At 44.1% G+C, this 24,211-nt stretch overlaps 1 protein-coding gene across 16 annotated transcripts in view; it reads left to right on the top strand.

The window, feature by feature from the left end:
* Nucleotides 1-294: 294 nt before the first annotated feature.
* Nucleotides 295-24,211, top strand: part of Ttll7 (tubulin tyrosine ligase like 7) — a 123,511-nt gene continuing 99,594 nt past the window's right edge. For 4 of the 16 annotated variants that reach the window (XM_063282927.1, XM_039103877.2, XM_063282930.1 and 1 more), the window contains exon 1: nucleotides 544-766. The gene's annotated coding sequence lies outside the window, so the exon portion shown is untranslated. Of the gene's footprint in view, nucleotides 767-16,564; nucleotides 16,762-24,211 lie in introns of all 16 variants that reach the window. The other 12 variants (XM_039103873.2, XM_063282933.1, XM_039103880.2 and 9 more) reach the window with 6 other exon arrangements.

The following is a 24,211-nucleotide window of genomic DNA, read 5'->3' on the forward strand; positions in this document are numbered from 1 at the left end:
AAACCACCTGCTGGGAGGGCGCTCACTCGATCATACCGTCTAACTTTTAGATTGACTTTTGATATTCTTTTATTATTAGCTAAATAATGATAAAAGATCAGAACAGCCCATTTGCGAGGTCTAAGGCACTCCTCTATGATAAGCTGACGCAGGGACTTGGGACCTGGTAGCCTAGGTCACCGGGTGAAGAAGGAGGTGGCTCAGATAGGTGTCAAGCCAGCTCTCCTAGCATCCCCTTAGGAGGGGACGCCACCCTGGAGCTAGCGTTGCTAGGTCCTCTGTTAAGGGCGTTCCGAACGCTCCCTGAGCGGGACCAAGAATAAGGCGGGGTGAGGGGTGTCCTGGAAAGCCCAGCTCATCCTTCTGTACACCTAGATGAGAAGCCACGGATCCAAGAAGTCCGTAGCTCTCAGGGCGAGCTGCGGGCAGAGGTCCCTCCTTTTCCTTGCTTTTTCCTGCCCGTCGCTAGCCCTCCCGAGGTTCTGGTGCTCGCACCTCCATGCACGACGCGCACCCCTGGGCGCAGCGGGCAAATGGTCTGGTCCATCGGTAGCTTCCACCCCCTTGGGAACGACAGCTGCTCCAGCTGCTCCTGGTCGGGTCGAGCTTCTGAGCTCTGAACCGTGGCTGCCCCGGCGGTGGGCGAGCTGAGGTGATCCCAGGACGACCCGTGGGGTGGGCCGACCGGGGAGCCTCCAGCCGCTGGCGGGGAGTGTAGGCCACCGAGGGACCGGCCCCTGGATCCAGCCAGAGAGGTGCCTCAGCTGTGAGTACCTGTCCTTGCCCCCGCCCCTCTCCTCCACACCCCAGGTCTAGGCGCCCATTCCCCCGTCCCTGTCCTGGCTGGAGACTGCCAGGGTGGAAGCTGTGAGGAGGGCGGCTGCTGCCAGGCTCGTGATTCAGCATCATTGGCGCCCAGTGGTTTGGGTAGAAGGAGGAGGGGGACTAGACCAGATTATTTGTGGGGTCCCACTTCAGTTTCTAGACCCGCTCTGGTAGTGTGAAGGGGGCAGAGCTTCCAGTCCCCTACTGTCTTGATATTCTGTTCCGAGCCCCAGTGTCTACCTCCTTGAGCAAAGCATGTTGTGTATTCTTGAAAGTGTGTCAGTGAGCTCTCGCTCCCCCCACCTCCCTTTCCTTCTCATCCCACTAGACATCCACTTTATCTGATTATCAAAACATCCCCCAAAACTGAAAAAAAAATTTTTTTGTAAAACTTGTCAGCATTGATTTGACTGATTCAAAAAAGAAAAGATGTATAGGGATTATGAATAATAACCATGTTTTAGGCACATTTGTGTGTGTGTGTGTGTGTATGTGTGTGTGCACGTGTGTGCAGGCGCGTGCGTGCAATCGAGTTAGATTATCACATCAACTCAGGGTCAGTTCTGGAAAGTAAGGACCAGAAATCTTAAATTACAATCTCAAGGTCACAGAACAAGAATTTGAATCCAGGTCTCCCTCACTGCAACATCCACGGACCATCTACTGTATCAGTCAGTCTTGGGTCCACTTATGCATCATTAGGTATTAAGTATAAAATTAATTTTCATGGAAGTAATCTTAAGCACTAGCGACAGCAACATGTAAACTTTCTGCAGATTTCCCTGCACACATGGGAATGACCCTGTGAGAGAACATCCACTTCCTTAGCATCTAGCAAAAAATGTCTATTTGGACAACTCTCTCTGGGAGAGCTGGGCCCGAAACCAGAGATGCACAACCCGATTGTGGGTGGTGATAGATACTGGATGCTCGAGTTTTGGGAGAACCAATTAGCCTCACAGTAAGCAGTCTGGAAATTGCCATTTAATCTTTGGGCAACACTCAAAGGAAGAACAGTGGTCTAGTTTACGGGGTGCGAGGCTGAATCGTGCACAGCACGGTGTTAAATAAAGCCGGGACTCAAGTAATGCTACTTGACTTGTCACAGCCTTGGGACTTGGCATAGCAGGTGACAGTTTATAGGTTAAGGAGCTGAACTAAGGAGGAGGTTTGAGGTCATCCAGTAAGTGCTAGCACACAACAGGCTTATTAAATAGAACATGGATGTGCTAGAGTAAGATGGGTACGTGGACAGTGGGAAATGGGTTTTGTTCATCGATGCCCTGCCCGTCAGGGGCAACAGTCATATTGACCTTGTACCCTCCATCTGCAGAAGTGGTGGACACTGGGTCTTTCTTTCTCCTCTGGCAGGTCCTTTGGCTGCTTTCATTTATGATTTATGGATTTTTCTCTTAAGATATGCAACTCTTGTTGATGTCCTGGGTGTCAGGTTGCTAATGCACAGATGGCGTCTATTTCTAAGTCCTGGCAGAGTGTTTGATGGCACACAAGAGCACGGCCATTTAGCCCATCACTTCTAAAGCACTGGAACAATTGACCTGGAGAGCTCTCTTTTTCGTTAAAAGGGATATTAATAGACTAAAGTCCACAGCCTAAGTAAGGACATAACGTGGAGACAAAGAGTTATATTTGTTGTTCGGACAAAACCTGCACGAGAAGTGGGACCCTGTGAGTGGTCTTGTGATTTCTAGAAGGTCATTTCATTTGCTATTTATATCCTGCCCCTTGGTGAGGCACACTGCAATCCAATCTGTTTGATCCCAAGAGGAACCTCGGAATTGATATGAATGAATAAGCAGAAATAGACTATTTACTGCTTCAGAAGCAGAAAATGGAAAGTGCAGGTCCTGCTAGTGATGTCATAGGCAGGGTTTTAAAACAGCGGGCTTCACTTAGATGATACCACCGAGGGTACAGCTGCTCTGAAGAGTCCCACTTCCTCTCTGCCTCCTGTGCATTTGACCAGTAACTACTGAAAAGCATCCAAATTTATGACTTCAAGAAACTCCAGGTCTAGATGAGAGGTATTTACCTACTCAGAAATAACAAACTGAGTGACATAGAATGGTCTCAATGTCGGCAGGTGGCGTAACATTAGGTGCTACAGCAATTATAGCAACACCTGAAAGAGGGAACCCGTAGAAGTGGGGGTGGGGGTGGGGGGTCAGACGGCCAGGGCCGTCTTCGTGCACAGAAGTGAATTAAGTGACCATCTGAAACTTAGATGATTTCCATAGGTAGAGAAACGGTCAGTTGAGATGTGCTGGGCTCTGGGCGGTGAGGAACTTCGAAGGTCAGGTGTGAGACCGGTGTCTGATGAGGTAGCCACAGAACCAGTAGAGATAGTTTTAGTCAGAGTGAGTTTTTCTTGCTCCCGACCATCGTTTCCTTTGCCTCAGTACCCTAGCAGGAAAATGGAGTCCTTTCGGACACTAAAAGAATTATCGACTAAATGCAGGAAAGAAATTCTGTGAAAAGAAAATATTCCTTTTAATGAGAGTCACCCTTTAAATTTTTTTTTATCCATCGTACAATTATGAGCAAATTGGAAAGTATGAAAATATAAATAGGTAGCGGACTCTTACCAAGCGAAGACAACCATTGGCAGCTTTATTCGTGTTTGGCTTCAACTGGGAGTGGCTATTACTGTATTTTTTTTCACTTTTACTAATTTTCACAAAATTGTGAGCACTCATTTTAAATACCCAAGTAGCTCTCCATGAGGTAGACATACTGATTGAGTTCCTAGTCAATCCTCCTTGTCAATAAATTATTGATCATAATCATGACATCCTGGTGAGCATTTTGATGCCTAAATATTTTATCTTGAAGATTAAATCTATAGGCTGACGTCTCTGGAGAAAGGGTATGGACTCTTCAAATTAGACGGTTTCAGCAAGCTTTGAGTCTCTACTAAAGCTTACATGTCCAGTTCAGGTGCAGTTGGCTATACAATATTGGTGTGTTGTTAAAAATGCTAGTCATGTCTGTGGCTTCTCAGATCGCCCTGTTTCGGGCAACTCAGCTTTTCCTCTGAACAAGTAACTACATCCTAAGAGCCTAGAGAAAGTGAGCATTTAGAGCTAAAGAAAGAAGACACAGTTAAAACCAGAGAAGAGGTCTGATGAGAAAGGGGGAGCGTCTGTCCAGAGAAGAGGCACCTGTGATAGAGAACCTTCATTCAGCTCCTGGGGATGTGCTTGTGGGCCCAACTCTACCATTTTCCTGTTTCCTGAAACAGTCTCCTTCAGACTTTAGCCTCCCTTCTTCTATGTCACATTCCCAGGTCTTTAGCTTTGGTACCTCAGTAATGCTGGGCACGGATTGAAGCTCTCTCAGTCTATAATGTAGAGAATCAGTGACCCGTGCCACACCACAACTCTTTGCAGGAGCCCCCACTACAAAGTCCACCAGTACAAGGCACATTTGATGGGCCTTGATGGCTCCTGTTTACCCCTTGCTGTATGTTTGTCAGAGATGACCCTTGAGCAGAGTGGCGGCTGGGAGATGCATAACATGTTTAGTGTCACCACCCAACACTTAGATTCTTACCTCATTTCTCACCAGAGGAAAAAATTTCCTCTGTGGAGGAGACCATGCCTCAGTTTTCCTTATGTGTTGAAAAGACACATAACATTCCTTTCCTATTAAGAGTAAGACAGGAGCCCATAGTTCAGAAGGTACTTTACCTGGGCTCTTGACTTATTCCCCAAAGTTCTTCATTGGGCTTCTCTGGGGATCCACTTCCGTCCTTCTTTCTTGGGTTATGACACTGGGGCTCCACTGAGGCAGTTGGTTCTAAAGGGTCTCTGGTAGGGGAAGGGAGACAAGGGGTATGACTACTATGGAGGACACACTTAGGAGCTGAAGCTTGTTCTAAAACGAGGCAGTCTTGAAGCAATGAAGACTAGAGCATTGCACTGCAAACCTCAGTGGAGCTTGACCATCCTCTTAGGCCCCAGGAGATGATTTCTGATGGAAGCTAGGCTTTCAAGGACCTGAGGATTTTAAGCTGAATTTGCCTTATGGTTAGTTGGAGCCTATTATGAAAAAGTTGGCTTAAGTTCTTAGGAGCTTACAGGTCTCTTTCCATTTGTCTCAGACATTATCCATCAAACATAGAGTGGATGTGTAACTGGGTTTAACTCTTCATTCCCTGTTCACCTTTATTTCCCATTGGACCACATGACCGCCATTAGTGTATACCACTAGTGTCCCATTAGTGACAAAGCCAAGACAACAGGCTCATTTAGACTCTAGGGCATGGGTGCTTTATGTGTTAACTCCCCACCTTTCTTTCTCACATCTTTTATTTGAAAGCACCTGGTTGGTTGGCTGACTTTTTTTTTTCTTCAGGTTTTAGAATTCAGTGGTCAAGAGCTCATTGGGGTCTTCTCTCAGGGTGCCCCAAAGGTCTCTGGGATCGCTTATCCCTGCCCTGAAATTAATGATATTGTCGATATGCAAAGCTGCCACGTTGGCTGCTGATTCTCAATTGTTGGGACACCTAAGCTACCAGCCCTGTGTTATTTTTGTCCCTCTGCCTGGCCGTGTGAAACGAAACGTTGCATTTGACAAAGGATTATTTTTGAACAATTCTAGCTCTCTCACCCACTGCCTTGTGAAGTGTGAACTGGTACCACACAGCCTATTCGACAGGATGAAAATAGCCTGGTTTCTTTTTTAAAACTTTATTTTTATGTTGAAAGTTCCTCCCTCCTCCGTTAGCATTTGGGCAGCGAAGCTGTCGTTTAAAGCAAGTAGGACATCTGTAGATTTAGCCGGTGAGGGAACAGCAATCCAGGTGGCATCTTCAAGATCACTCCTTGGCTGTAGGTCGTGGCTGGCTTGTGGACATCCCTAGACACTCTCATTAAAGGTAATTCCATCTCTCTTTTCTAAGTATTCCTCCTTGAACTGCATGCAGAACTTAATTGGCATTGCCTTACCGTATTTTAATGTGGAATATTGGTGAGAAAAGCAACTGTAGGTTTGTCACTGCCTTTCCTGGAAACATCTTAGTGCATAATTCTGTCCTAATTGAAAGTCTACTCTTCAAAGGACCCATTAGATAAAACATATGGCCACATGGAACATCTGGAGTGATAACTGGAGAAGCAGAATAGTTAAGTTAGTTCTTAGTCTGTGTCTGGTACAGTCTGCAGCTATCTAATGGCCCTGGAATAGTCCCGGAAAGGGATAAGATGGGAACTGAACCCTTTTCTGTAGTCAATTGGTTTAATATTCATGAGCCATCTGTGAGTATATTTACTTAGTCTTGATCACATCCACAGAATAATCATGAGTGACATAATCTACAATCCTATGATGGGCAGGAATCATTTTAACAATGTGAAAAATAGAACTAAAGAGACACAAAGCCAGCAGACATTGGCGTACAGAGAACCAGCACCTGGCCCATAACCGTCCCTCTAAATACATGTCTCGGTATTGCTTCTCCACTGCTCGTACCTTATAGGAAATGAAGAGGATGCCCATGGCTGGCTTTTATTAATAGTCTTTTGGTTTCACTTCCTTTAGGGCGCTTGAGAAAAACTTAATTTATTGAATACCTTCGTGATCAATAGTTCACATTTAAACCCATTAATTTTGGAAAGTATGAAATATCATTTCTAGAACTCGACAGAGATAAGTTGAAAGAAAACAGGCATCTTAAGTACTAAGGGAGGCTGTAAGGGAGGGAAGGACCAGTGCTTCTCAGAATCAGTAATGAGCTTGGGTCAGAGAGTTGGCTCAGCAGGAGAAGTGCTTGCTTCACAAGCGAGAGACCCAAGTTTGAACTCTCGAACCCATATGACCCATGTGAGGGAAATTACTTCCTAAGGGCTCCTCTGATTCTATTTGTCCCATGTACATGTGTGACTTTCCTTTAATAGTGTGCATATGCACATACAAACAATATATACATGGCTTTAAAAGTTAAAATAATATTAGATTATATCTGAGCAAAAATCTTTTTTCACCTGTCTAAAACTGATACCAAACAGACATTTGGTGTAATGAAATGGTTGCTGTTCCCTGTGTTTTGGGGCTGTTGTTTTGGAAAAAGAGACATTTTATTTTTAAAAAGTTTATTTGGGGGTGTGTGTGTCTCAAGAGCCGTTTTTAGCCTTGTCTCGGTATTAAGTATAACATGAATTCCTCATTAGTTAAGCATAGCATATGTGTTTCCATTTGGTACTTAATTTGAGAATGTTGTTTCTAGAACATGCAAGGGATAAGAGCAATAAAGATACAGAATGTGTGAATGTTAAAAAGCACTTTCTATTGGGAATAACTTTAAGAAAATGCATGTGGGGGGTGGAGAGATCTCTCGGTGGTTAAGTCATTGTGCTGGAATGGGTCCCAAATTTGGGTCCTAGCCCCCCTTGTGAGGCAGGTCACAATTGCCTGTAACTCTAGCTCCGAGGGATCTAACACATCCTTCTGCCTTCTGTGGCCCCCTGCTCTCACAAACCTACACAGACACACACACACACACACACACACAGACACACACACAGACACACACACAGACACACACAGACACACACACAGACACACACAGACACACACACATACACACACACATACACACATACACACACACAGACACACACACACTCACACACACAGACACACACACAGACACACACAGACACACACACAGACACGCGCACACACACACAGAGACACACACAGACACATACACACACATACACACACACAGACACACACACACTCACACACACAGACACACACAGACACACACACATACACACACAGACACACACACAGACACGCGCACACACACACAGACACACACAGACACACACAGACACATACACACATACACACACATACACACACAGACACACACACAGACACACACACAGACATGCACACACACACACTCAGACACACACACAAACACACACACAGACACACACACAGACACACACACACAGACATACACACACACAGACACACATAGACACACACAGACACACACACAGACACATACACACACAGACACATACACACACAGACACACACACAGACACAGTCACACACACAGACACACACACACACGATTAAAATAATTATAATTAAAAATAAAATAATATCTAAAAACCTCATAAAACCCAAAAATGTATACTCAGTATTATTATACTATGTATCATTGAATATAAATTTTGGATCTTCAAAACTTGGCTGATGATACCAAAATGAACTGTTCATCTTCTTATCTAATTGTGTCAATATGAAAGTGATTGTAGTGTTTTCTAAAAAAACAAACAAAAAAAAAAAAACACAGCAGTCACTGCTGGTCTATGATGTCATCCTTCATGGTTTCATTTACAAATGGATAACCGTGGTCTAAAAAAATATCAAGTGGGAAGTTCTTGAAATAATGGTTCACGGTTCTGAGTAGCGAGGCTCCAGAGCGTGCAGGCAGTGGCTCTGGGGACTTAGATGTGGCAAGAAGAAGTAAGAAATACCCAAGCGACCAGGCAAGAACGCCCAATAAGAAAGAAAACAATCATGGGCAGTGGTTTCCATGGCCGTGAGCACAGTGAGGTATGAACAAGGACATTCCTGTGCCTTTTACAGGTCGGATCGTTGGGCTGTCTTTTTTTCACTCTGAGTTGTCCTTGTTGACTTCCTACTGTGCCTAGTTTATGAACGGAACTATCGTGCACAAAACACATACATGCGAAACCATAGTATACCAGAGTTGGATCTGGCCAAGATTTCAGACCTTCGCTCTGTGTCTGGGAAAGTATGTCGTTCCTCTTTTTTTTGATCTCAGCCACAGGTAGCCAACATTGTGCTTTCTGTGCCTATGAATTTAAATATGTTAGATACTGATCTAATGAGATAGGATCTCAGGGGGACGGAGTCAGAAGCTGTGTGCCTCTCGTATCCGTTTATCTCAGCACAGTGCCCTCAGGGTTCACCCTGCTGTATGTAGCAGGGGTCAGATTTCCCCTCCACCTGAAGGCTGAGTAGCAAGCACTGTGTGGATGGATCCCACCGCGTCCCTCTGTTGGCTCCTTTATGGCATCTGTGTTGTTTTCACTTCATGGCTCTAGTGGATGTGGGAATCACACGTCTCTTCAGGCTGTCTCCACCGTTCTCGAACTGCATTTGCAAGCAGGGTGCCTGGGTCATAGGGTGGTTCTACTTTGCACACTTTGAGGAACTCCCATGTTGTTTTGTACAGAAGTTTCAGTATTTTGCCACCAGCCCTGCACACGTGTCCCAATCTCCACACTCACGCTGACACTACCTCCTTTGGGGTGTTGTGTGAAGTGACGTCTCACTGTGGTTTGGGGTGTATTTCTCAGATGATTAGTGCCTCTGCACATCCACCTTTTCATATGCTTAGAATATACACATCGTCTTCAGAGACATGTCTATTAAAGGCATCCATTTACAAATAGCATTAGATATTTGATTGTTTCAAAAAGCATTCTTTGATTTTCATTGTTACACTGTAGCATTTGTACATTCTAGCTGCTAATTGTGTGTTCAGTAGATGTTTTGCAGATATGGTTTCCTATTCTGTGGATCAATTTTCCCCTCTGCTATGGTCTTTTTAATTTTATATAGTCAATTTTTCTATTTTTGCTTTTCTTGCTTACATATATAATTGTTTATTTTAGCAGCCTAAAAATTTACTGTTGGATTGTTTCAAAAGGTATGTTCTTCAATTATTTTTCCTTATTTTAAAAAATCTACGAGATTACTTTTGTAAATCTGTAATCATGATATATACCATGCCATTTTATAAATTAAACTTAGCGTCAGTCTTGTTTGTCTGTGGAAACATTTGAAGTTAGTCAGTATCCTCACTATCTCAGCTTTTCCAAGTTGTGAGCATGACAGATTCTCTCAGGCTGTCTTACTTGACGTCTTCTGTCAATATCAACAAGTTTGATGATACAGATTTTGGCACGCATTAAAGTCCTTTCTCTTTACCTGGAACAAATATGAATGACACCCAATTTCAAATTACTGTTTCTATTTTCTTGTTGTCAGTGAGTAAAACGTGCAGTCGGTTTTGTGTCTCAATTTTGTTAACCTGTAACCTTACTGAATTTGTTTCTTGGTGACAGAATTTACAGATATTTTCTCTTCATACTAAACATCTGCACAGCATCATTACATCATCTGCATTACATCATCCGCACAACAATTTGCTTTCCTTCCAACCTACACGCCTCTTTTGCTCTTAGTACAATGGCTGGAACCTCTGGTATCACCTTAAGTAAAGGTGATGAGTTGACAGCATCCTGTTCCCGGGGTTAAGCAGACATTGCTTAGTCCCTGTTAAGTACAATGCTAGTTGTAGTGTGTGTGTGTGTGTGTGTGTGTGTGTGTGTGTGTGTGTGTCTGTGTGTATATGTGTGTGTCTCTGTGTGTGTGTCTGTGTGTGTGTCTCTGTATGTGTCTGTGAGTCTGTGTGTGTGTGTGTGTGTCTGTGTGTCTGTGTGTGTGTCTGTGTGTGTGTGTGTGTGTGTGTGTCTGTGTGTGTGTCTGTGTGTGTGTGTCTCTGTGTGTGTGTCTGTGTGTGTGTCTGTGTGTGTGTGTCTCTGTGTGTGTGTCTGTGTGTGTGTGTGTCTCTGTGTGTGTGTCTGTGTGTGTGTCTCTGTATGTGTCTGTGAGTCTGTGTGTGTGTGTATTGTCATTGTCATCCCACTGTTCTGCCAACCCTTCCATAAATTGAAAATGTTTAAAAACTTGAAAATTGCTTGTGTGCCGAATATATATTTACATTTATGATTCCTTTTCGCTTCCCCTCCCAGAAAAAAATAGAGTAACTAATTGCATAGCGTCTGTGTTGTTTTGTTAGCAATGCAGAGGGCTTAAAGAATCCACAGGATGACAGTGTCCATTACATGGGAATACACGCTGCTTTATTAAGGAATTTGAACACGGACAGATGTTGTTGTCTTTTGGGGGTTTTGGAACTCCTGTGCCTGCTGTTTCTGGAGGTCCACGACATCCCTCTCTGTTCCTAATACAATGAGACTTTTACCGTGAATGGAGGTGACAGCCATAAGGGGTAAGAATATGTCTGATTGCAGCACTTGGGAAGTAGAGGTGGGATTAGGAGTTCAAGGTTGTCCTTGGCTATATAATGACTTCGAAGCTAGTAAGGGTTACGTGGGATCCTGGCTCAAAATTCAAAGAGACAAATAATTATTATTGATTAGTCACAAGCATGTATATACACTTAATTACTAAATTTGGTAAGAACATTTGCATCTAAATTTATGAAGGACAGTGGTCTGTGGCTTCTTTTATTCGTTCTTTGTATGATTTTGGTCTTAGGTTCTAGACCATGAGTTGGGAATCGTTTCTTCTTCCATATTCTGACGGAACCATCAGGAACAGGGACATTCCCTTTTCAGAAATTTTTAAATTAAAAAAAGACCTCTAATTGTTGAGTAACTACTCAGATGATGCCTTTTCTCTGTGAACAAGATCTGGCAGTTTGTCATTTTTGAGGGACATTCTCCAGGTGACTGGGTTTATGCCTACATTTGTCCTCGGATTTCCCTCACTTCCTACTTTCCATTGCTTGGAAGTTTCTTCTGCGTGCTCTGGCTTTCTTTTCTCTACTTTTTAAAGTTCTTAGACAAGCTGAGGATGTGGACTCATGATGTCTTCTCCCATCTCATGCCAGCATTTATGCTCAACACGATTCCTCTTGACCCAGTTTCGCTTCTGTTTTACAGAGTGTGGCGTTACGTTTTATTTACAGTCTGTTCTAGATCAGTGTTTAAGAAAGCATTTCTGTTTGACCCCTGGGCTACTGAGGAACCTTTTTCCCACCTGTGTGTGTTTTGTAAGGTTTTATTTTATGTTTTATTTGTGTGTGTGTGCATGTGTGCATGTGTGAGCACACGCACACATGCAGGCGTCTATGGGGCCAGAGGAGGGCATTTCTTAGAGCTGGAATTACAGCAGTTGTTAGCCTCCAGACATGAGGGACTTAGCTCAGATCCTTTGGAAGAGCTGAAAGTGCTTTTAACCTCTGATCCTGCTTTCTAGCTTCCTTTTACATTTAAGTTAATTTTAATTGGGTCTTGAGATTTGGCCCAGGTAGTCTTGAATTCATGGCCCTAAGTTGTCATCCCAGCCTGGCCTCTGAGCGGCTAGACCAAAGGTGCAGCTTTGGTGTGATGCTTGGTGGAGAAGAAACTGACTTCTCAGAGTGGGGAAACTTCACTGTCTTGGTTTCTAGCTTATTTCTTCTACTTAGTGAAGGAATCTATTGTGTTTTAAATTATTTAAAATTTGCCTAAAAGTTCACCTTGGTTTGTAAGTCTTCCTGGGTTTTATGGGTGAAAATACAGCATGTGGTAGAAGCCTGATGCGTTCTTGAAATAATATGTATTCTCCTGGTTCTGAGTAGGATATTTTAAAGCCGACCAGATCCTATCAGCTAATCCATCGCTCAGCTCCCCTCTCTGAATACAGCTCTGTCAACTGTCACATATATGTAGGGTCCCTCAGTGTTCGCTTTTCTGTGACTAGTATTTCAATAGCACAATATCCTTCAGATTCACCCACCTTGTCACAGGTAACATGATTGTCTCGTTAAGAGTTGAATAGTATTCCACACTATAACTACATGCTATATATATATATATATATATATATATATATATATATATACACACACACACACACATATATATCTTTATGCTATATATTAAACTTCTCTGTTGACGAACACACTGGGGCTGGAGTCATCCCTTTGTTTCACTTGAGGACTCCCAAAGGATACACTGGATCCTCCTTGTCCAAACTAACCCCATTGAAAGGTTATTGTCATAAGATCTGAGTCCACTAACGACTTTTGACACGCTGAACTTGTGAGTGAATCAGAGTCAAGTTCATGTCTTACCTCCCATACTGTTCTGAAATTATGAACAACCACTCTGGTTAAAAGCCAAAAAGTATTTCATATAAGAAATCTTCATTGTGATCATCTCTTGATTAGAGCCTTTTAATGTTAAGCAAATGCAGTGTGTGCTATTCTATGACTCCCGAGTGTCCTTTCCCTTCTTCCCTGCCCCCAACACTTTCCAGTCTCTGGTGAGCAGTATTCCACTCACAGCTTGTGTGGCATCAACTCTGTCCAGTTCCGTAGGTGGATGCCAGCTCGAGTGCACACTTCTTTTGTTCCTGACTAACAGCACCTAACACACTCCAGCTCCACTCACGTCTTCACTGGTGTCTTATCATCGACTGGCGCCACATTGCCTATGTGTACTGCGTTTCCTGTTTCCACGGGTTAGCTGTTTTGAACAGCGCTGCAGTAGATGTGAGAGCAAAGACGGCCTTTGTGCATACGGATTGAATTTTCTTTGCCGTGGATCTGCCAACGGGTTGGCTTGAGTGTCTGATAGCCCTACCTTAAATCCCAATGAACCTCTAGACTGTTCTCAAGTAGTTCTCTAATACACATTCCCGCCAGCAGTGTCAAGCGTTCCTGTGTTTTTCACGTGCTTGCCAGCTGTTGGTAACTGGTACAATGACGTACTGACTGTTTTTGACTGAGTGCATTTTTCCTCTGGGACAAGCAAAGTCTCCAGTGGGCCTTTCTAGAGGACAGTTGGGAAGGTTGATCCTTCCTTTTTAGTGAAATGATTCTAATCTGCCCATCTCTTTTGCATTTGAGTCCTGGAGAGGGACCCTCTCAAGAGACTTTGTCCTCTGTATGTCATTTCTCCTCTGTTTGTGAGGAACTAGACACATGTCCTGGGAAGACGGGAAGGAAGGGCTTCTTGGAGTCCTCCTGGGCCTATTAGTAACGGGCTCTCCCTTTCTGAAGCCTATTGGACAAGCTGCCTCAGATTCCATATAGATTAACATTACTATTCTACCTCTGTGGTGATTGGCTATATCCTTGGCAGTAAGGTAGGTGTTCTGGGGGACCTGCCTCATACGTTTAAAGGGAGGAATGGAAAACACTGGTTTGGGAGCTGATACTCAAAGGCATGGCACCCAAAGTATAACCTCTCTATGCAGGTGAAGTTGTCACACAAAGCATTGCTGTGAGCAGAAAAATAAACAGGATGCAGAAGACTGCTGCACCTGACGTGAGTCAGCGACACTGTCAGACACCATCCAGTGCGTGTGTGTGTGTGTGCGCGTGTGTGCATGTGTGCATGTGTGTGTGTGTGTGCGCACGCGTGCACATGCGCCTCACACACTCAGACATCAGGCTGGTGTCTGTCACTAATGTCCAAGCCTGTGCTATAACGTGAAGCTGCACGAGAAAGGTCAGGTCAAATATGGAAACGGAATAGTGGTGTGTAATTTTACCTATGTCTGAAGATGTGGTGAGGTTGTTTCTAGTGCTTCTGGAGTTTATCCTTCTGGAAGTCCCACCCCCACCCCCACCCAGTAAGCTTTTCAGAGTGCTTTGGATTCCTCAAATAGATTATGGCAGAGCAGTGTCTGTGTTCTCTGGGTCACTCTAAATTTAAGTCTCCTTTCCATCCTCTTATAAATTCCTCAAATGGTAAATTTTGATTCTAGTTTTTAAAGTTTTTATATTCTGCAGTTGAGAGCATACCTGCAGTCAATGACGTCTATTAAATCTCTTAAAGTTCAGATTGCTATGCTACAAAGGAGTTTATATTGATGGAAACTGTAAGGTATTAAAGCCACAGTACACACATACACACAGTACATATATAATATGTACCTTAGAAGCAAACTTCGTTTTGAATTATCGAAAGTCACAGCATTTAAGTAACGTTGTCCAATGAGGAATCATGATAAAATGGCTTTCTAGAGGTGAGCACACATTAGGGAAATTTTGATGGAGTTTAAAAGTCAAGATCGCGAGAGCATCGGTGGGTCCCATTTGATCGTGTTTTTAGAAATTTCCCTCCTTTATAGATTATAAGATAGGGAGAAACCATAAGTTAACTTAGTGTATCTTGTTAATTGTCGTCTGCTGACTTGGAAGCAAGTAGGAAAAGATGAATCTGGAATCCCATTTGTGTTGGAATTGGTAGAACAGACTGATGGCTGTGTTACCAGGACCTACACTGGGTACCTCACAACCACCACTGGAATCAGTACAGCACCCTCTTCTGGACACCACAGGCACTGCACTCACACGCATACACAAACACATGCACATAGCTTTAAAGAAGTTTCTCTTCCTGTGTTTGGTGTGATGTTTGGCAGAGAAGCTTGTCTTTGGGAAAGTATGTGGCTTACCCAGGTATTAGAGTAGTGGTAGGAGAAATTTATAATCATTCAGAAAAATGGACGACACCTTTATTTTTAATAATTTACTTCATAGCACCAAAATGTTATGGGTAAAGTAATGTAGAGGTGCTTGATATTATTATTATTATTATTATTATTATTATTATTAGCTTATTTTTGGATTTTTTTGAGCAGGCTCTCTCTGTATAGCCCCTTGTTGTCCTGGAACTCACTCTGTAGACCAGGCTGGCCTTGAACTCACAGAGATCTGCATGCCTCTGCCTCCCAAGTGCTTGGATTAAAAGCGTGCACTCTCACTTCCCAGCATATATATATATATATATATATATATATATATATATATATATATACACACATATATATACATATATATACACATATATATTCTATAAATATATATATATTCTGTAAAAAATATATATATATATATATATATATATTGAAGAAACTATATATTAGAAAGATTTTCCACAGTCTGCCCTTTTCCATAGCAGCATATAAGCAGGGCTGGGGATGCAGCTCTGTCTGCAGAACATTTACCTACCATGAACAGAACTCAGGTCCTCACCACTGCATACACCGTGTGGCAATGCAGGCCGCAACCCTAGAGATTGCAAGGTGGGAGGGGAGCAGAGTAGGTCAGAGATCTCCCTGGGTACAGAGCGAGTGCAGAGACAGCTAGGTCTGCAGGTCCCAACATGAGGTACTGACAGTGCCATTCTACCCCGCTGGTTCTACCCTGGAGACAGGAAGGGTGACGACTGAACTGTCAACCCAGGAGAAGGGAGACACCACAGGAGAGTGTAAACTGAGGAGGGAAGGACTTTCTCCAGACTGCCTTGCGTCTAGCTTGAGTATCCTTCAAGTTTTGTCTACAATTGTGATAGGAAGTACAATTTTCTTCTTGATATTGTCAATACCACACCCCACACATGTACTATGCACGCATGCACGCACGCACACACACATGTCATTTTATTTTTTAAAATGTTTCTAACTTAAATAGAATTACATAACTTTTTCCTCCCTTTTTCCTCTCCAGCCTCACCTAGCTACCCTCCATCTTTCATGTCCCCTCATGTTGACCTCCTCATTTTCTTTATTATTATTTTACACACACACACACACACACACACTCACTCACGCATGTGTATGTAATCCATGAATGTTTATGAACGAGTATATCTAAATATAACTTGCTGAGTTAATAATTGTTGGCGTGTATATGTTCTCAAGGCAGACCACCCTGCATTGGACAACCCAAAAGGGGGATCATCCCTCAAAGAGGCTAATTCTCCCTTCCCTAGCAGGTCACTATTTGCCTGTATTTCTTTGTCTAGCGGTGGTTTATGCTAACATGTCCATTGAGGTGTCACGGTTCTGACCTTGTTTAGACATTCCCCAGAGAGATTGTTTCACACCAGATTTCCTTGTGTTCCGACTCTTACAGTCCTTCCACCTCCATGGTGTTCCCTGAACCATTGCCGGAGGCGCTGTGAGGTAGAGAACCCATTGGTGCTACACTCTGCACGACCACTTCATCTTTGCATCGTGTCCAGCTGTGGTTTCCTGTAGTGGTCCCCGTTTGCTGTAAAGAGAGGCTTCTTTGATGTGGGGTGGTAGCTACGGTCATCTGTGGGTAGAAAGGTAAGATTTAGACTCCAGGAAGGAGCCGCGCTGGTCTAACACAATGGCGTCAGTAGATCCTTTCCTAAGTCCATGAGCTCACTGATCCTGGGGGAAGCAGGCTAGATTTCCAGGACCAGTACATGATTTTCCTATTGCTGAATGGGCTGTACGCCCAGTTGGACACCTCGGTTGCTACCCAGATGTGAGTGCCACTGACCGCACCTTATGGGTAGCTTGCCACACTGGTAATCACAGTGGTTCATATGTCTTGCAGGTGGGAAGGTCTCTGTAACTGCTGCCCTCCCATGGCAGCTTGGGTGGTATTTTTGGAACCGTGGAAGCTAGACCTTGGGAAAGCTTCAGGTCAGATCCAGCTCATGTCATCTGAGTCCCCTGTCCTAAGTGTGCAGTGTTTTTAGCAACTGAGGTCTACCCTAAACTCCTGAGAGGTGACCAAGGGCCACATCAAGAGTGTACATTATTTTTGGAGTCACTTGGACTACCCTGATCGACCGCTCAGAGGGTAGGTTTCCTCTGCCTGGTACTGGGATAACTAAAGTCCACTGTAGTGATTCAACCACACACACTCATTGAGTTGGTCTCCTGCTCTCCTAAGGTTCATGGTCTGCATTTACCAATGAAAGACAAGCACACAACATACTTACTAAGGCTCACCATCTGTGGAGAGGCTCTGTCATCTGATGCAGACACGCAAAGGGACCATTTGGGATTCCCGACTTGTTTCCTACCTCCCTGTTAACAACGAAGGCGTCTTTGCCACTGAGAAGCAACAGGGCACAGTGCAAAGGGTTTAAGACTTGTCCAACACTCGGACAAGTGACTGAATGTCTCTGAGTTTCAGTTTTTCCCATTGAAAATGGACGGTAGGGCAGTTCCTGAGGAGGAATCAGAAATGTGCATCTGTTTGAGCAGTGGTTCTCAGCCTTCGCTGTGTGTCTGCATCACAAAAAGAGCTCGAGGAAACCTTGACCCAGGCTGAATTCTAGGTCCGTTATATTAGAAGATTCGAGTCTGGAACTGAGGCTGAGGCTTCAGGTTTTTATTTTTGTTTGTTTGCTTGTTCGTTTTTTGTTTTTTTGTTTTTTTTTGTTCCATTCATGTAGTTGATAAAGCCTAGAGTATGGTGCAGAGAGTGACGTAGGTGTTTGACACATGTCTAGGTATCTTAGGTGAATGCCAGCAACATACGTAGTTCACTCTTCTAGGCTGCTTACTAGTGAAGAAGAAATGTTTGCTTTGTATTCGTCCTTCTGTCACGTAATAGGTTAGTATGTGGCCGCCATTAATTAAGAAGACATTGCTTAGTGGTGTGGAAAGTGCTGACTTAAGCATAAGATGTACATGGCATTGCTTAAAGATGAAATTGGCTTATGCTAACGTTTCTAGACTTTACATAAGACTTAAATATTTAGAAGGAATCTAAACCTTCAATACTCTCTTATAGATTAGTGCAGTATCAGTTTGACATAGGTACATTCTTCAAATATATAATGGTCTCCATATTAGCAAGAATATGTTGATCCCATGTAGCGATACTTGTATGGAGTAGTTGGGTTGACTTGTAGAGATTGTGAGAAGTGCTGAAGCCATAACTGAATGTGATGGAGATTGTTGTATTATCAGTGTGAGGATCTGCTCTATGGTCTCCCTGCTGACACCAGGATTGGGTTATTTCCCCTGGCACTGTGGAACCAGGACCGAGGAACTGCAAGTCTAGAGAAATGCCTGCTCCTTTAATCGTTAGCTTTTGTTCAGATGCGGTTAAGTTCATTCCACAGCAGTAGAAATTCATCCTCTCCACAGAGAATAGGAGCCATATTCTGAATCTAATCTTTCAACGAAGCTCTCCAAGGTGATAAGCCCAAATTAGACATACTCCATGCAGATTGAATCCCAGAGTTTGGAGAGAAGCATTCAGACCAGAGTTGTGTCTTCCACACACCTGCATCGCCAACTTGATTCTCTTTGTCTCGTGCACCCCTTCGTATTTCCCAACGAGCTCCCATGGCACCGTGGAACCAGACGGGCCTCTCAGGTTTAAAAGTTGAAATTTAGCATGTAGATTTTTGAGTGACATTGTTGCTCATTAATTCAATTAAGATTAATAACAGAACATCTCATAAACGCTAATAAAACCACACATTCCTGCGTGACTGATAAACAAGCTTGAATTTTCCCATGATCTTGCCCATTATCCTCATTTTTCTGTGAAAAGCTGACCACATTCTTTTGAAGAATTTTTGCACATAAATACTATATGCTGTAGATTTTTTACTGTTAAAGAGTTTGAACATTTTAGATGGATGCCTGAGGAAGAAAGGAAAGGAAAGCCAAGGGGTTCTTGGTCCTGAGAAGACAACTGTGTTGTTGTTGTTGCTGTCCTTAAGCTGTCAAGTCTTCCAAACAACTTTCCTGGTATCTGGGGGTGGATGGGTGGGGAAGATGTTTCCCATTAGGAGTTCAATGCAGAGGTCAGCCGTGGTAGGGACCATGAACTTGGAATGTAATAGGGGTGCATCTGGCCTGTAGCGGAAGGAATGGGCCCACTTTCTTTGTAAGCAGAGAACTGGTGTTGGAATCAGGTCCTATAGACCAGAGTGGCTTTACATAACATACGTAATTATCCCCCGCTTCATCGCATGCAAGTTGAAGGGGAAAGTCTCTACCGGGTACACTTTCTGGTGTTAGAGGACAAAGGGTGTGAGGCTGACTGTTAAATTGTTTGCTTGAAGGAGCAGGGTGCCAGTCTTACTGCCTACAGCGGTGTTGTCATGTTTATTGACAGAATCCTTTCCAGACACAGAGGGCTTTAGAATTTATCACACAACCAATATAAACACTCTCCACCCATTAAACAAACACTTGTCTGTTACCCAACATGTCCCAGTGCCTTCTGGGTACTTGGGATAAGTGAGTGAAGCAAGCAGCATCCTCTTCTTTGTAAGTCTGTAGTCCCCAGAGACGGCTAGAATCAGGCTAGAAAGGGACCAGAGGCTGTGAGAGTGAGGTCAGAATGGGAACTCCACCCAAACATAAGCCAGGGACAGGACGGCTTGCCTTCCAGATGGGAAGAATGGATGTGCGAAGTCTGTGTATGTGGGAGAGACAAGTGATTGGAGCACAGAGAAAGGGAATGTGCCTTAGCGTCTCCGTGAAAGGCTGGAGGGAAGCCGCCAGCTGGATTTATCTGATGGGGTGTTCCATCAGGGACGGGGGCCTTCAAAAAAGGCATGATGGAAGAATTTATAGTGAAGTATTTGTTTTAGCAGTTATCCGGAAGACGTTGAGTTCTTGCATCCCCTCATCCTGTGGTGAATCAACAGACAATCAAAGACCTGGACATGACTGGGAAAGCACAGGTCAAAACTAGTCTTTGTCAGACTCTTACTCCGTGTAACCCTAACAGTGGGGTTGGACTTCACAAGCACCTGATGCTCTTTGCCACGGGGTCACATTTATGCCTGGATGTGACAGGTTTGGAGAGGTTGAAGGAGAAGACTCTGGAGAAGGCAGGGAAGCTTCCCCTTTATTGCTGCCCCACGTCATCAAGGGCAGAAGCAGAGCAGTGCCTGCATGGTGCCCTGTCCTTGCCCCCAGGGCATAATGGCAATCTTAAAAAATGCAGGCTGATTCTTTCTGTCACTGTCACTAACTTGAATTCAGGCAAGGACAGGGCTTCTAAGAGATATACATTAGTTTAGTTGCTCATCCCATGAAAGATCGTTTTCAGTTAGATTTTGAGTGTTTTCATGTTAGCATCGTACAGCCAGCAAACCTATGCAAGCCAGCTGGAGTGGTGGTTATTTAAGGTGGGTGTCTCAGTTAGGGTCTTACTACTGTGAACAGACACCATGACCAAGGCAAGTCTTATAAGAACAGCATTTAATTGGGGATGGCTCACAGGTTCAGAGGTTGAGTCCAGGCAGGAACATGGCAGCATCCAGGCAGGCATGGTGCAGGAGGAGCTGAGAGTTCCACATCTTTACCTGAAGGCTGCTAGCAGAATACTGGCTTCCAGGCAGCTAGGATGAGGGTCTTAAAGCCACAGTGACACACCTACTCCAACAGGGCCACACCTTCTAATAGTGCCACTCCCTAGACCAAGCATATGCAAACCATCACATGGGCAAGGATGACAGAGTAATAGTAGATTTGCATTCTGGAGTCCTGTGTTCCGGTGGGGAAACCAGATCGGGAACGTTTGAGTGGATAGACGTGCTCATGTTAGGAACTTGGTTGATGATCAGAGTGAGCAGTGGTGCCAGCAAGGACGAGGGCAGAAACAAGTAAGGGCGAGTTCCGGTTGTAGAGTACCAGAGTTGGGTGATGTGATTCTTAAGTGCCGGGGCAGAGGAAAGCGTCAAGGTCACGGACTGGTTCTGGACACGGAGTTTGCTGTGGCGCTGACAACATCCAGATGAAATGTCTGGCAGGGACATCGTATGGATAGCAGTCATTGCTACAGGAGCAGAAGCATCCCTTGGAGAGAAATATTAGTTACCTGCGTGTACATCACTGGCTTTCTTTCTGGGGCCTCAGGCTGGCTCACTTCTGCTTTATTCTTGGGCACTCGATACCCCGCTGCTTCCCCAGCACTGAAGAGAACCCCCCCCCCCATCCCTGCTCTAAATCTTTGCATACTCACATGCTTGCCTCCCTGCTGCTGTTAATCCCATGTCATCCTAGCTCCCAGTGGTCCACATCATCCCTGTTTCAGGATTAGCGAGCTTTATTTGCACAGTCAAATAGCCTCATTTTTCCCTCTTTGCCTATTAAGGGTCTGACTATCTGGGGACGATACACAAACAAGGGAGGCTGCTGTGTCCAGTAAGTCTGGATTTTCAAAACACGTTTGAGGCAGCCTCGACCCACAGCCCCGTTGCTAGTCTGTTGTACGCTTTGTGTCTCTCTCTCTTTTTTTTATTATCTTCAATCTCCTGCCTTCCCCCAAAGACCAGATTTTTGAAATTGTCTCCCTCAGCTCCTGCTTTGTCCAAATGTCCGTTATATATATTTTTTCTCGTTTTCTTCTCAGTTCTTGAAGGTCTTCTTTTCGTATACAGTTAAATCTTAGTGATCTGATTTTTCACATGGCTGTCTCGAAAATAATCAGCTCTACTTTTCTAAGTAGGATGACTTCCTCCTTTTATTCCGTCCCTCCTCTCCCTTCCTTCCTCCCTTCCCTTCCTCCTTCCTCTCCCTTCCTCTCTCCTTCTCTTTCTGTAGATCTCAAATGTCTGTTTATGCTGCTCTTGGAAAGGCAAGGAAGAAGTAAGTCCCCTACATACCTTCTTAGCAACAGGGCGAGCATACTGCGTTCTACCACCTTGGGGGGTCTCCACATTCTTCTCCCACTTCTGACGACCGCCTGTCACAGCAGGTAAAAGCTTTTCATCCAGAATACACAAGGAATTCATGAGGCTCAAAGCAAACCTTCCAGTTCAAAAACAGACCAAGGACGGTCTGGCATGCAAAGGGAGATCCCTTTAGGTGCCTTACCAAGGCATTAGCAGCTGCAGCAGGGAGTCTAAAACCCTGACACCACAAAACGCTAATGTGTAGAGCACTGGGATGCTCAGTGACTGCCGACATCAAGGAATGGAAAACCACGGTGAAAATGTATCGAAAAAAATCTTCACGTAGGACTCAGTTTCTTTAAAGTAGACAAAGTATCTTTCACACCCAACTCTCTAGAAATAAATCTACTAATTACCAATCCACCAATCTACTAGTTGCATGAATTATTCACCCATTTATGAAGGCAGAGGTTGGTGTAGGACCAGTGCTGAGCGGCACCCTCAACGCCCTGCTCTCATCCCCCTGGTGTCTTCCCGCTTCAATAGGCTCCTCCCCCTTCAGTGCTCTACTGGGCCTTTCTCTGCCTGAGGGTGTTCAAGGCACTCCTGAAAGCCTTGACGTGATCCTTTGCCATCCCCCGCCTCCTTTATGCTTTCTCTTTTCTGTGCTGCTTAAGGTCAGGAGACTATGAGAATTAATCCTCCATCGCTATAGCTCCCACAGTAACTTTCAGCTGAACACTGGGCGTGCTCTCAAACTGTGAGCTTTATCCCCGAGGCGAGGGAGCATTGGTTTCCTGGTTTCCTAGGGGCCTAAGCCCTAGCTCGACACGCCCTTCTTGGTTGCCTTCCCTTCCCTGTACCACTTAGCAGCATTTCCTGTAAGTTGCCCATGCTGCTGGTGTGTGAATCCTTGCTTTTTGAGGAGCACGAACAGGCAAGAGGCACCATCTCTCATTTCTTTTCCCCTCCTCCTTCTCCTCCTCGTCCTCTCTTTTCCTTCTCCTTCTCTTCCTCTACTCCTTTCCTCCTCTTCTTACTCCTTTTCCTTCCCATCCCTTTCTCTTCCTCTGTGTTCCAGGACCTTGTCCCCATTTAGGGAATCTCTCTGCTGCCGAGTTCTATCCCCGGTCTTGGTTTTTAAAAATTTCGAATGTCTTAATTTACACCCACTTCCTGCTGACCTCAGACCTGACACAGGAAAGAACTCAAATCAGAACCTAAAGAATAACTTAGTTCCACATTGACGAGGAAGGTTCGGTTTCTAGGATTTCAGGGGTGTGCTTTCTCTCTTTTCATCTCTAATGGGAAAACAAATCTTTTCAGTGGGTTCAGTGCTTGCCCGGTCCCCCTTTGCTCTGACTGCGGTGTGGATAGCACTCAGTTGATAGGACTTGTATTCTAACTTCACTGATATTTTTACATGATGACCTCAGTCTTGGCTTGAGAATCTGGAATCTGGGATCAGCTTGTTTACATTTTGATTTGCCCCGGAACCGTTAGCCTCAGAGGTGGTTTAGCAAATACTTCAAGGACTAAAATAAACCCAGAATGCTATGACTCACAATCGTAATCCTTCCGCACTCCTTAGGAATCAGTCTTCTAGAAAAAGCCAAATTAAAACAGGCCTTTATTGATACAGCTGATGAAAATTCATCCTGGCATATGATTCATGGTTATTTCCTATTATTGTAACATTGGATAAAATGGCATATTTACTCAGAATTAGTAAATCAAAGCAAACATTAAGCTTCACAATTCATTCATCCATTCAAGGGAAGATAAATATTATCTCGTTTCATATGAATCATTCACAGCCTTGCTCAAGACACTGTATCTTCTCAAACTAGTGAAAACTTTTCATACTCCATTTTACTAACCATGTCATGACCCACTTTGACTACATTGGGTATATGTAGATTGTTTCCAGTTGCTATTTTCCTTTTTTATTTTATTATTTTAATTTTATATGTATGAATTTTTAGGTCAAGTGTGTGGCGCACACGACACACACACACACACACACACACACACACACACACACACTTCATATGTGCAGTGCCTACAGAGGCCAGAAGAGGGCGACAAATTCCTGGAGATAAAGGTGCTTGTGAGCGGCCGTGTGGGTGCTGGGAACAGAACCTGGGTCC

Source organism: Rattus norvegicus, chromosome 2 (genome assembly GCF_036323735.1).
Source record: "Rattus norvegicus strain BN/NHsdMcwi chromosome 2, GRCr8, whole genome shotgun sequence".
Lineage (NCBI taxonomy): Eukaryota > Metazoa > Chordata > Mammalia > Rodentia > Muridae > Rattus > Rattus norvegicus.